This window comes from Indicator indicator, chromosome 3 (assembly GCF_027791375.1).
Source record: "Indicator indicator isolate 239-I01 chromosome 3, UM_Iind_1.1, whole genome shotgun sequence".
NCBI lineage: Eukaryota > Metazoa > Chordata > Aves > Piciformes > Indicatoridae > Indicator > Indicator indicator.
In genome coordinates, this window is record NC_072012.1 from 45615608 (window position 1) to 45630088 (window position 14481).

A 14481-nucleotide genomic window follows, 5' to 3' on the forward strand; every position below is an offset into this window, starting at 1 on the left:
AGGATTAGAATCATCTTTCAAAAAACAATAAAGGCAGGTGACTCCCCTGTAATGATGAGCTGCTTAACTTCTATTTTCAGATACTGTATTGAAGAGTCACCCCTCAAAACACTCTGAGTAGCTGCATGCACAATGCCAGAGCCAGGAAGGCTCTTAGGAAATCAACTGTGTGAGATCTTGTCTGAAGGCACGACATCCACACAAGGACACACACCAGGCTGCATAACTGCATCCTGCTGCAGGCACTCTTTGGAGATTCACAGGGCTAGCAGAGAGTTTGGGATTAAATCAGAACCCCAGAGATGTTAGCTAAGTTATGGGCATTTGGCTTTATACACTAGGTTTGTTTTGGTTTCTCTTGTGTATATTCCATAGTATATTAAAGTAGAATATTCACAAATAATATGATGCTTCTCCCTTTCTTTTCTTTATCAGGAACACCTTTGCAAAGGCTTTTGGAAGTTCACCTAGGAAACATTTTACTGCAGTTACTGTCAACAGCTGATATTACCTGCCCTAGGTTTGTTTTTCTGTTAGCAAATACACAGGAGCAGCTTCCTCAGTTTTATCTCCTCCTGCTACTGAGAAAAGCACATTTCCTTCTGTGACTTCTCACAGGCTGCTGAATATGAGTCCCCACACCTCCTCTGGCCCTGTCCCCTACTTTCTTGTGCTGCAATACAGCAAGTTTGTTAGTTAGGGAGCCTAATGTGAGGCTTCTTATAGTGGTGTAGAGATGTTTTAAGGAGCCTTATGAATATAAACAGTTTCTTAACAGCCAGATCACATAGTTCTGCTGGAACTACAAAGAGCATGCCTGGCACTGTTTATCAACTGTACTCCTGGCTTTGCAAACCTGGATAAAACCTGACATGCAACTGCACACACAGCAGTGTCAGTGACAGAAGCACACTTCCACAGATTTATCCCCTGCAGTCAATCATTGCAGCCAAAGCCCCCCCCCCCCCCCCCCCCCCCCCGTTTTTTTAAGTGTGTTTCTGTGAGACATACCACAAGACCCTCAGCACATGCATGTCTCCTGTGCAGAGGTCCACACCCTTGTAATCTGGGCAGAATCTCCCAGCAAGGAGATTAAGTGGGTGATTATCAACTGGCTCAGAGTCAATCTGGCAGGGATTTCACATGGTTACACCCCCTCAGACAATCCATGCACGTTCCAGCTCGCTCCATTCCGCATCCTTTGCTTCCCCTGAGCCCTCAGAGCAGTGATGGGAAAAGCCAGGAAGCAGGAACTGACTTACCTCAGCACCGCAGCTGGCTCCGCGTCCTCTTTCTTCCAGGGCGTTCTCAGCGTGCAGCCGCTGCTCCTCTCACTCTGGCTGCATGCAGCAGGCAGCAAAACAAGAAGCTGCAAGAGCCATTAAGCAGACCTTGTGCTCAGCTTCTCTTCTTCAGAAGTCAGGTGAGCACATCACCTGCTGGGTCCCACATGGATGTGGTGGATCTTCACGCCTCTTGAGGACGATTCCGTCTCCCAGCGGTGCCCAGGAGAGAATAACCACCAGCCACAGGCACTGTGGTGTTGTTGCCTCTTAACTTTCCCAGAGCAGAGGTTACATCACATACTCCTCCCCCTCCCTCTCTTCCCTCTCCCCACATGATTCATCAGATTAGGGGACTGGAAAGAGGAGAAAAACAGAGGTGGAAGAGGACCCGGATTCCAGGAGAGTGAACCACTGACCTTTGGTGTCACGCTTGGGAGCCTGGCCAAGTGGGAACCAGGGAAGCATTTCTTCTGCAGGTTTCTGCAGGACATACCAGGACAGCTTTCCAAGCAGTAAAAAGACAAGGAAATATGCCTGGAGAAGACTTTGGTAAACAGTCTGCTTGGAGCACTGCTCCAGCTGGTCACAAGAGGCTGCCCACTAAGCCTTTTGTGCACTCAAATTACATCCTAACCACAAAATGAGGGAGGAGAGAATGGTAGGAACACCCACCCACTCACTCAGGAAAGGCAAATTCAGATGGATTCACCCCCTCATGTCCAGCCTGTATCCCTGGAGGAGTCACATTTACTCTTTAAAGAGAGAGGAAAAATGGTTGAGGAGTTTGGCAGCAATACTAAGCTTCCCTCTCTGCCCCTTCAGCAACCCTATCAAGGAAAAACACAGTGCCTGAGGTCAGTAAATGCCATGCACATGATTCAGTCCCATGTGGAGGTTCCTGTGTGGAGTCAGCACCCTGGCACCATCCTACCAATACAAAAAAAATTGTATTCAGGTGAGGGGGTTCTGCTTGGTCACCTTGGTCATCTTATCCTTTTGCCTTCAGCTGGCCACAGCTCTGGGAGGCCTCAGGTACAGTCCATTTTTCTTACCTATATTGCTTCTCACCTAGTTTTCCAGTGAAATTCCTGGTTTCCATTAGCATGGCTCTGCATAGCCAGCCTGCTCAAGGCAAGCATAGTAGCCTTTCATCCAAGGTGACACAGTCACCTTTCTCCCTCCCTTCTTTACTGCATCTTTCAGAGGTGGGAACTTGAACTCCATTTGCCTCCAAACACTTATTTGAGCCTCCTAACCATCAATGAATGGTGCCACATCCAGCTGGCAGCCTGTCACCAGTAGTGGTGTCCCCCAGGGATCAGTGCTGGGCCCCATCCTGTTCAATATCTTTATTGATGATCTGGAGGAGGGGATAGACTCCATCATCAGTAAATTTGCAGATGACACCAAGTTGGGAGCAGTGTTGATCTGTTGGAGGGTAGGAGGGCCCTGCAGAGGGACCTGGGCAGGCTGGATGGGTGGGCAGAGGCCAATGGGATGAGATTGAACAAGGCTAAGTGCAGGGTTCTACACTTTGGCCACAACAACCCCATGCAGAGCTACAGGCTGGGGACAGAGTGGCTGGAGAGCAGCCAGGCAGAAAGGGACCTGGGGGTGCTGATGGAAGTAGGCTGAACATGAGCCAGCAGTGTGCCCAGGTGGCCAAGAGAGCCAATGGCATCCTGGGCTGCATCAGGAATAGTGTGGCCAGCAGGAGCAGGGAGGTCATTGTACCCCTGTACACAGCACTGGTCAGGGCACACCTTGAGTCGTATGTCCAGTTCTGGGCTCCTCAATTCAAAGAGATGTTGAGGCACTGAAATGTGTTCAGAGAAGGGCAACAAAGCTGGGGAGGGGTCTGGAGCACAAACCCTGTGAGGAGAGGCTGAGGGAGCTGGGGGTGTTTAGCCTGGAGAAGAGGAGGCTCAGGGGAGACCTCATTGCTGTCTACAACTACCTGAGGGGAGGTTGTAGCCAGGTGGGGGTTGGTCTCTTCTCCCAGGCAACCAGCAGCAGAACAAGAGGACACAGTCTCAAGCTGTGCCAGGGGAGGTATAGGCTGGATGTTAGGAGGAAGTTCTTCACAGAGAGAGAGATTGTACATTGGAATGTGCTGCCCAGGGAGGTGGTGGAGTCACCATCCCTGGAGAAGTTCAAGAGAAGCCTGGATGAGGCACTTGGTGCCATGGTCTGGTTGATTGGATAGGGCTGGGTGATAGGTTGGACTGGATGAGCTTGGAGGTCTCTTCCAACCTGGTTGATTCTATGACTCTATGATGTCTAATCATCCCCCTGCTCACTGGGAGGGTGCAAAAATGCAGCTTTAGCGTACCTGTGAACTGCCTCTCTCCACTGACTGTAAAGGAAGTATGGATCCCTGATTCAAGCACCTTATTATGTGCCCAAGATTAGTATTAATTGATATGAGTCTTGAGGTCTGATATATATCTTATCTGGATCTTAGCCAGCATCCAGGTGAATGGGCCTGGAACTGTTCTGGAACACAGATAAAAACAACCATGTTGCAGAATCACAGAATTAACCAGCTTGGAAAAGACCTCAGAGATCACCAAGTCCAACCTATCATAAAGGCTTCAATAAGATGTAAATGTCAGAGCTGTGGATGCCACAGCATAGGAAATGGAAAAAAAAAGAAAACCAAACCCCAAGCTTCTCATTCAGCTCCTGTCTACACCTGCATTCCTGCTAAACAAGGTCTACAGCCACTTCTGGAATAACAGACCTCCTAGGATGAAGAAAGGCAGAGAGAACTGGGGCTGGAAAAGAGGAGGCTGAGAGGGGATCTTATTAACATCTATAAATATCTGAGGGGTGGGTGTCAAGAGGAAGGGGCCAGGCTCTTTTCAGTGGCACCCAGCTATAGGATAAGGAATAATGGATAGAAGCTAGAACACAGGAAGCTCCACCTCAACATGAGGAGAAAGTTCTTTACTGTGAGGGTCACAGAGCACTGGAACAGGCTGCCTAGAGGGGTTGTGGAGTCTTCTCTGGAGACTTTCAAAGCCAACCTGGACATGTTCCTGTGTGGCCTGCCCTAGGTGATCCTGCTTTGGCAGGGATGTTGGACCACAGTGATCTCTGGATGTCCCTTCCAACCCTTAACATTCTATGATAGCCAAGTCATGAGAAGTTCAAGGACAGGATCCAACTGTCAACACTACCAGTAGATGAAATGCTACCTGGATCCTTGGCAAGACTGCCCTCCAAAGAAATCTCTGCACACCTGAAACAACATCTTCATGAGTGTATCTGTCAGGGGTGGTTCATGTAATCTCTCCTCTTTCATGCTCTTTAACAATCACATCATTGCTAACCACAGAAACAGATAACAGCTGTTTGTGTGAGTGCTCTCTCAACAATGGATAACACAATAATAGATGTTTTGTTTTGGTTTTTTCCAGCAGAAGAATTTCCTACAGAAGACTAATTGAATGATTCAGTTTGTTTTGCTAATATGCAATCACCACCTCCTCTATATTTCTGGAGAAATACAGAGATTTCAGGTGACAATCAACTGTCATTAAACACTCTGAAAACCTAACCAAACTTATCTATGTATTTGGGTCTACTCCACAGAGATCTTCTGCATGGAAAAAAAAAAAAAAAAGAATCCAAACATGTCTGCTTAGAGCAAATGGAAGCCTTTAAAATGCACAATGAAGCAGTGGAAGAGACTAAATCTTGTCTCACAGGCTCACAGGCTGTTAGGGGTTGGAAGGGAGCTCTGGAGATCCTCCAGTCCAACCTCCTTGTCAGAGCAGGACCACAGAATCTAACACAGGTCTCACAGGAGTACATCCAGATGGGTCTTGAAAGTCTCCAGAGAAGGAGACTCCACAACCCCTCTGGGCAGCCTGTTCCAGTGCTCTGTGACCCTCATCTGTTGAGGTGGAACCTCCTGTGCTGTAGTTAATATCCATTACCCCTTGTCCTACCACAGGGTGCAAGTGAGCAGAGCCTGTCCCCTCCCTCTTGCCACCCAGCCCTCAGATATTTATAGACATTGATTAAATCCCCTCTCAGTTTCTCTTGATGTAAATCAACAAAGATAAAATCACCTTTGCTCCTCCAAAAGACAACAGCCCCCCAGGGAGGGGATGGTGACACGACCCTCTGGAATGTCCAACAAAAGGCTGTTGTGAAGGACCTTCCTGATGGGTCAGCTCTGCCTAGCACACCTGGCAGTCACATATGCATTAATGTGACTAGGGAGTGGGCCAGGGGGAACTGAATAAAAGAAAATGAGCCTTAGCAGCTCAGACAGAGAAAAAAAGACATCACCATGCAGCCTGAAAGCAGCAGCCCAGGAATCCTCTCCCCACCACCACACCATGCCCTGCCTTAAATTTTACCTGCTGTTAAGAAGAAAAGAAGAACAGACAGCTTTACTGAAGGCACCACATGCTGGAGGCTGCTCAGACAAAGACTTGGACTCTGGGATCTCTCCCTCCCCTCCTCCAGTGGAGGACAGCACAAGCCAACAAGGCTGACATCTCCTCCAAGCCAAAACAGCAGCATCACTCCTTGGACCTAAATCATCTTAGTGGGGTGGGGTTGGTGATATAATTCCTTTCCTGCTCTCTCTCTTTCTCCCTTTTTTTTTTTTCTCTCTCTCTCTCTCCCTTCTTCTGTTCCATCCATTCTGTTAATAAATAGCCTTGATTCTATATTTGGCCTCATTTGTGCCTTTGATTTCACAACAGAAGAACCTATTGTCTCTCCCCCTCTGGACTGAGACAGGCAGCTGAAGGAAGAAGCTCCTTTTGGCACAGGGATTCTGGTTTTTGATTGCCTCACTTACACACCATGCAACCAAATGGCTTTTCTCTGTGTCACTCTGTGATAGGACAAGGGGCAATGGATGTAAACTACAGCACAGGAGGTTCCACCTCAACATGAGGAGGAGCTTCTTCACTGGGAGGGTCACAGAGTGCTGGAACAGGCTCTCCAGAGAGGTTGTGGAATCTCCTTCTCTGGAGACTTTCCAGCCCCATCTGGATGTGTTCCTGTGCAACCTGCAATAGATTCCATGATCCTGCTCTGGCAGGGATTTGGACTTGCTGATATGCAGAGGTCCCTTCCAACAGGATCCTGTGATCCTATGAACTGCACAGACCTTGGGAGGTTTACAGATTACAGGAAGAAAGGTTTTTGGCAGAGGTACTCAGCAACCTGTCTCTGTGCATAGGACTGGAAGATTACAGCAGTGTAAATTAGGGTCTTGAAATCCAGAAGTAAAATTTTACCAACATAGATTTTTTTTTTCTCAGTTTAATTATTCTGCATATGGTATTTGAAGCATACTCTGTGGTCTCAGAAAAGTAATTCAGCCTCTCAATACCTCAGTTTCCAAATCTGCAAAACAAGGTCTAGTCCTAAAGCATATAGAATGAAGCAATTTGTTCATAAGCAGCATATAGGTCTTCAAACTCAGACCTCACAGCATTTACAATTTCCATGTTGGTCTGTGGGCAGAACACATGAAATTGCTGTTGCTATCAGTGCAGTCTCCATAGAATCATAGAATCAGTCAGGGTTGGAAGGGACCACAAGGATCATCCAGTTCCAACCCCCCTGCCATGGGCAGGGACACCTCACACTACATCAGGCTGGCCAGAGCCTCATCCAGCCTGGCTGCAAACACCTCCAGGGATGGGGCCCCAACCACCTCCCTGGACAACTCATTCCAGGGTCTCACCACTCTCATGGTGGAGAACTTCCTCACATCCAGTCTGAATCTCCCCACTTCCAGCTTTATTCCGTTCCCCCTGGTCCTGTCACTACCTGATAGCCTAAAAAGTCCCTCCCCAGCTTTCTTGTAGCCCCCTTCAGATACTGGAAGGCCACAAGAAGGTCACCTCAGAGTCTTCTCTTCTCCAGACTGCACAGCCCCAACTCTTTCAGTCTCTCCTCACAGCAGAGGAGCTCCAGCCCTCTGCTCATCCTGGTGGCCCTCCTCTGGACACCTTCCAGCATGTCCATATCCCTCTTGTAACAGGGGCTCCAGAACTGGACACAGTACTCCAGGTGGGGTCTCACCAGAGCTGAGCAGAGGGGGAGAATCACCTCCCTTGCCCTGCTGGCCACACTTCTCTTGCTGCAGCCCAGGCTCTGGTTGGCTTTCTGGGCTGCAAGTGCACACTGACAGCTCATGTTGAGCTTCTCATCCACCAGCACCCCCAAGTCCCTCTCCTCAGGGCTGGTTTCCAGCCAGTCCCTGCCCAGCCTGGATTTGTGCTTGGGATTGCCTCAACCCAGATGCAGGACAAAGACAGTGCTGTGGCTGGCTGACCTGGAATCACAGAATCACAGATTGTTAGGGGTTGGAAGGGACCTCGAAAGATCAGCCAGCCCAACCCCCCCTGCCAGAGCAGGATCACACAGGGGAACACATCCAGGTGGGTTTGGAATTTGTCCAGAGAGGGAGACTCCACAACCCTCCAGGGCAGCCTGTTCCTGTGTTCTGTCACCCTCACAGTGAAAAAAATTTTCCTCATGTTTTCATGGAACTTCCTGTGCCTTGAATGATCTCTTGTCTCTAGTTTCTCTATCCAAAACTCACAGGAACACAAAACCTTTTTAACCTCTCTCATTGCAACACTCAAATTTTTCGAAGTGCCTTGGGGCATTTCCCTCTTCCACTTCACTCCCATGCAAAACCACGGACAGCACTGAACTGAGAAATTAATTCAGGCCAGCTGCTCCTACCAAAGGGAAAATACACAACAGTTGTGTTTGCCACTAAGCATCCACTGCTATTGGAGAAGGGGTTGTGGAGTCTCCCTCTCTGGAGATATTCCCCACCTGCCTAGATGCCTTCTGCTCTAGGTGATCCTGCTCTGGCAGGGGGCTTGGGCTAGATGACAGGACTAGGGGGAATGGTACAAAGCTGGAAGTGGGCAGATTCAGACTGGATGTAAGGAGGAAGTTCTCCACTATGAGAGTGGTGAGAGCCTGGAATGGGTTGTCCAGGGAGGTGGTTGAGGCCCCATCCCTGGAGGTGTTTGCAGCCAGGCTGGATGAGGCTCTGGCCAGCCTGATGTAGTGTGAGGTGTCCCTGGCCATGGCAGGGGGGTTGGAACCAAATGATCCTTGTGGTCCCTTCCAACCCTGACTGATTCTATGATTCTATGATCTTCTGAGGTCCCTTCCAGCCCCTAACATTGTGTGATTCTCTGATTTACTTCTTTTTTTCTGCTTGCACCCTACCTTTTATCCTCCACTATGTGCACCTAGCTGATCAAACATTCCAGTCCTGCTGGATGGCTCGATGCTACCTCAGAGGCTGAAGAGAGATTAAAAGGTGCATAGATTTTGTGGAGGCTACTTAAAAATGGCTGGGGACACCCCACTGCAGGAAAGTGGATCCTCTTGTAATTCAAATGCTGGCATTAGAAGCAAATCTTGGACATCAGATGCTCTGAATCACCACACCAACATCTCTGTCACTCCCCCTACTCAAGAGAAGAGAGGGGGAAAACATCATGCAAAGGTTCATGGGAGGAAATAAGGCCAGGGACATCACTTACCAATTACTGCCATGGTCAAAACAGACTCATTTGGGGGGAAATAATGGATTTAAGCTGGAAGAGGGGAGATTTAGAGTGGATATTAGGAAGAAATTCTTTCCAGTGAGGGTGATGAGAGACTGGAACAGGTTGCCCAGGGAGCTTGTGGATGCCTCCTATCTGGAGGTGCTCAAAACCAGGCTGGACAGAGCCTTGAGCAACCTGGCCCAGTGGGAGCTGTCCCTGCCCATGGCAGGGGGGCTGGAACTAGATGATCTTTAAGGTCCCTCTCAAGCCAAACCATTCTGTGATTCTATGATCTGTCAGTCTCATGGGGATTTCAAAAGCCTAAGCCACTCTCCCTCTTCTTGTAGACCTGGCAGATACCCATATCATCTTCTGTAAATATGTCTACCTCAGAGTAGTTTTACCTGAGCATTTCTGATGCCATCATGCTTTCCTCCTCTTCTACTTCAGCTCCACACCTGGACAAACTTCCCCACAGAAACTAGTCTGGCTACTGACTCACTCTAATTATGCCTGCAAATCATTGGCATGTGGTGGTCAGTGACCAAACCAGGATGTTTCCCTACCTCTTACCACTCTACTTTCTATTCCCATTTTGCCTCCTCCTACCATTCTCCTGCCCATGCCTGCAAAACACAGGACTGGCAGATTGCAAGCTCTGCAGCATCCAATTCTCAGTGCAGAGACTAACAAAGTACTTACAGCAGCAACAACAGAGGATGCAAAATCCTCTTTCCTCCTTTAATGATCTGGTAATCTGCTCCCAGTGATCTGGAAGCCAAGTAGAGCAGATATTTATAGGAGCCAGAAAATGAACAATTCCACTTTCCATCTTCTCATGGCAGATTGTGTAGCCAAAGGTAGTACATAACGTCCTGATCTCTGCCCTTCTGATGCAGTTACTGTTTGGAAACCAGCAGACATCTTCCTGAAATTGTCTTTTATTTAGGATAGCAAAAAAAAAAACATTCCGTTTTCTCATGGCCTGTCCTTTATCTGTGCACAGCCCATAAAATAGAAAACTCTGCCTTCAGTTAATATAACTCAGAACAAAAGGCATAGTGACAGTGACTCTGACTGTTGCAACACACCTTCCTTCAAAAGTGAGAGAGTGGTAACTTCCTTACCAGGGAGGGCTTTGGCTAGGTTCAAAAGGCTGCTCTCACAGCAGTGAAAACAGAATCACAAAATCACAGAATGTTAGAGGCTGGAAGGGACCTCAAAAGTTCATCCAGTCCAACCCCCCTGCCAGAGCAGGATCACCTAGAGCAGATCACACAGGAACACATCCAGGCAGGTGTTGAATATCTCCAGAGGAGGAGACTCCACAACCCCCCTGGGCAGCCTGTTCCAGTGTTCTGTCACCCTCTTAGGGGAAAAAAAATCTTTCCACCTCTTTCCATGGAACTTTCTATGCCTCAACTTCCACCCATTGCCGCTTGTCCTTTCATTGGGCATTACTGAGATTGACTCCATCCTCTTGGAACTCAGGCTTTGCATCTTTATAAACATGAATGAGGTCACCCCTCAGTCTCCTCCTCTCCAAGGTACAGAGCCCTCAGCTCCCTCAGTCTCTCCTCATAAGGAAGATCTTCCACTCCCTTCATCATCTTTGTGGCTCTGTACTGGACTCTTTCAAGCAGTTCCCTGAGGTCCTTCTGGTACTGAGGGGCCCAGAACTGAACACAATATTGCAGATGTTGCCCCACCAGGGCAGAGTAGAGGGGGAGGAGAACTTCTCTTGACCTACCAACCACAGCCCTTCTAATCCACCCCAGAATGGCTTTGGCCTTCTTGGCCACAAGAGCACACTGCTGGCTCACGGTCAACCTTCCATCCACCAGGACCCCCAGGCCCTTTTCCCCTTCACTGCTCTCCAACAGCTCAGTCTTCAGCCTATACTGACCCATGGGGTTCTTCTTTCCCAGGTGCAAGACTCTCCCCTTGCCTTTGTTGAATTTCATTCAATTTCTCCCTGTCCAACTCTCCAGCCTAAGTGTCCCTGAATGGCAGCACAACCTTCTGGTGTGTCAGCCACACCACCCAGCTTTGTGTCATCAGCAAATTTGCTGACAGTGCACTCTCTGCCCTCTTCCAGATTGTGGATGATCACTGGGGGAGGGGGGGGGGGGAAATCCCAACAAACTACTCCCCCAAATTTATTGCAGAATAAAAGGTGCAGTTGTGACTTCCATTCCAACAGACTCCTTTGGCTGGTGGGGAATCAGGCAGCAGCTAGCAAGGCCATATGCAGGCAAACAGCTGCAGAGCTGCCTGGTAAAACTGAGTGACGTGAATCCCCTGCAACTCCCTGAGGTCTTATGAGGCTTAATTACTGTTTACATTTGCTTGGTGATCTACAGATAGAAGGCAATATGTTCATGGGAAGCATCATTAATAGATCACTGTTGCTACTGGCTAGTACAGTCCTCATAAAGGTGACCACAAATTATCACAGAAATCACAGAAACATTCAGGTTGGAAAAGCCCCTCAGGATCACCAAGTCCAACCCAGAACCCTGCTCTACAAGGCTCACCCCTAAATCATAGCCCCAAGCACCACATCCAAACCACCTTCAAACACAGCCAGGCTTGGGGACTCAACCACCTCCCTGGGCAGCACATTCCAATGCCTGAACATCCTGTCTGTAAAAAAATTGTTCCTAATATCCAGTCTAAACCTACCCAGCTGCAGCTTGAGACTATTCCCTCTTGTTCTATCACTAATTACCTGTGAAAGAGACCAGCACCAGCCTCTCCACAATGTCCTTTCAGGTAGTTGTAAAGAGCCAGGAGGTCTCCCCTCAGCCTCCTCTTTTCCAAACTAACCATCCCCAGCTCCTTCAGTCACTCCTCATCAGATTTATTCTCCAAAATCACATACCTCTGCCTCTTTTGCTTGTTAAAACTGAAAAACAGATGGCATACAGCTTGTTCCCTTCATGTCTAACACAAAAGACAGCCTTTCAAATGATTTTCTGTTGTGAGGAGGTTTAGACAATTAAAACATGACCTAATGACTGTATAGCTAGCAACTCCCAAACTAATGATATGAAGAAAGAAGACAGAAGAGAAAGGACCTGGTTTTGCCAAACAACAGAAAAATACTTTCACAAGTCACAAGCTTCCTTAAGGTTAAAGAATAGTTGCACTCAAATTGGAACATGCTGAGCCCTAGGCTTCATAGTTAGAATCATAGGATCAGTCAGGGTTGGAAGGGACCACAGGGATCATCTAGTTCCAACCCCCCTGCCATGGGCAGGGACACCTCACACTAGAAGTTCCATCTAGTTCCATCTCAAGCAGGTAAGGCAGAAGCACAGGTTTCCAGGTTTCCTGCTGCTCCTTGCAAAAGCATATCCCAAGGTATGCATTTAGGACTCTCGTAGTGGAAGCACATTGCCAGCACAAGTAGTCATCAGGTTGGTTTGTGCACAATTGTCCTCTCATCCCCCCACTCCACTTACAAACAGATCCACGCTGGGATTTCACAGCTTCACCTGCACAGCCCTGTCCCCCAAGAGGAACAGCTTAGCCAGACCTCAGCTGCCACAGTAGAAGGTGACAAAGGCAGGGCCTAAGGTGACATCTGAGTGCTCACTAACATTTATTTGGAGCAGCATTTGGAGATGCTGCCATTCAAAGACACTGTGGAACAACATGAGCTTTGTCACCACCAGTGTTCAACACACACACACAAGGGATCCTACCTCTGTTCTACCAAGCAGACATGATTTCCCCACATCACCAAGCCTCCTGGAGTCTCATTGTCACTTCCCACTTGCTACTGTGCAAAACACAGGAGTCATGATGAGGAGAGACTGAGGGAGCTGAGGGCTTTTTAGCTTGGAGAGGAAGAGGCTGAGGGGTGACCTCATTCATGGTTATAAATATGCAAAGAGTGAGTGCCAAGAGGATGGAGCCAGGCTCTGCTGGGTGATGCCCAATGACAGGACAAGTGGCAATGGGTGGAAGCTGAGGCATAGGAAGTTCCATGGAAACAGGAGGGAAATTTTTTTCCCTGTGAGGGTGAGAGAACACTGGAACAGGCTGCCCAGGGGGGTTGTGGAGTCTCCCTCTCTGGAGATATTCAAGACCTGCCTGGATGAGTTCCTTTGTGATCTGCTCTAGGTGATCCTGCTCTGGCAGGGGGGTTGGACTGGATGAGCTTTCAAGTTCCCTTCCAACCCCTAACATTCTGTGATTCTGTGATTAACTTCATCACATCCTCCAAATCATCACTCTTCCTGTTCTTCACCTGCACTTCTATGTTCTTTTTTTTTGAGAACCAGGAAGGTAGTGGAAATGACACAGAAGTCCATCCCTGGGACATGGAAGTCCACATCATGTTTATCTCAGAAGGGAAGCTATGTTTCAGAGTATTATTCTTAGCATCAAAGAAAAAAAAATTAATTCTATATATATAAAAAAAAGGACACTAAAACAAACCAACAACCTTCTGGGAGCTCATTAGTCATTGCTCTGTGCTTTGTGCAGGAGAAATAAATTTGTGCTGGATGGATGAAGTGTTAAATACTCTCAGATGAGCCTAGCAGGGTGGGATGCTCCTCTACAAGGATGGAGAGCCCACCTGGAGTTCTGAGTGCAGTTCTGGTGCCCCAGGCATAAGAGGGACATGGAGCTGGACCAGAGGGGAGCCATGAAGGTGATCAGAGGGCTGGAGAACCTCCCCTATGGAGGCAGGCTGGGAGAGTTGGGGCTGTTCAGCTTGGAGAAGAGAAGGCAAATGGCATCCTGGGCTGCAGTGTAGCCAGCAGATGGAGAGAGGGGATTCTGCCAATTTACTCTGCTCTGGGGAGATCTCACCTGAAGAACTCCATCTCTGGAGCCCTCAGCACAGGAAGGACATGGAGCTGATAGAGTGGAGGAGGAGGCCCACAGAAATGATTAGGGGGCTGGAACACCTCTGCTGTAAGGACAGCCTGAGGGAGCTGAGGTTGTTCAGCCTGGAGAAGAGAAGGCTCTGGGGGGGGGGGGGAGGGGGAACCTAATAGCAGCCTGCCAGTACCTGAAGGAGGCTACAAGAAGGATGGAGAAGGACTGTTTGCAAAAGCCTGCAGTGACAGGATGAGGAGCAGTGGTTTGAAATGAGAGAAGAGCAGGTTCAGATTGGATGTTAGGAACAAGTTGTTTAGCATGGGGGTAGTGGAACACTGGAACAGGTTGGCCAAAGAGGAGGTTGGGGCCCCATCCCTGGAGATATTCATGGTGAGGTTCAACAGGGCTTTGGGCACCCTGATTTAGGTGGTTGGATTAGATGATCTTTGGAAGTCACTTCCAACCCAGACCATTCTGTGATTCTATGATGAACAGAAAAATTGTCACTGACTTCTCTGACCTCTGCAGGGTTTTCCCTTCCCTCAAGTGAGCAAACTTTCTATAAACAGAAAGCATGATGCAATTTATTAAGACTGGAATTGAGCATCATCTCAGGAACTGTTACAGGGACAGATCCTTACACATATATATATACACACACATATATATATATATTTCTACCACTAGAGGCCTGTCATGTGCTGTGTATTTCACAAAACCCACCTTATCTGGCAGTGTCACAACACTATCTTCAATACAAATCTTCATAAGGATTTTAAAGAACTTTCTACATACTCAAT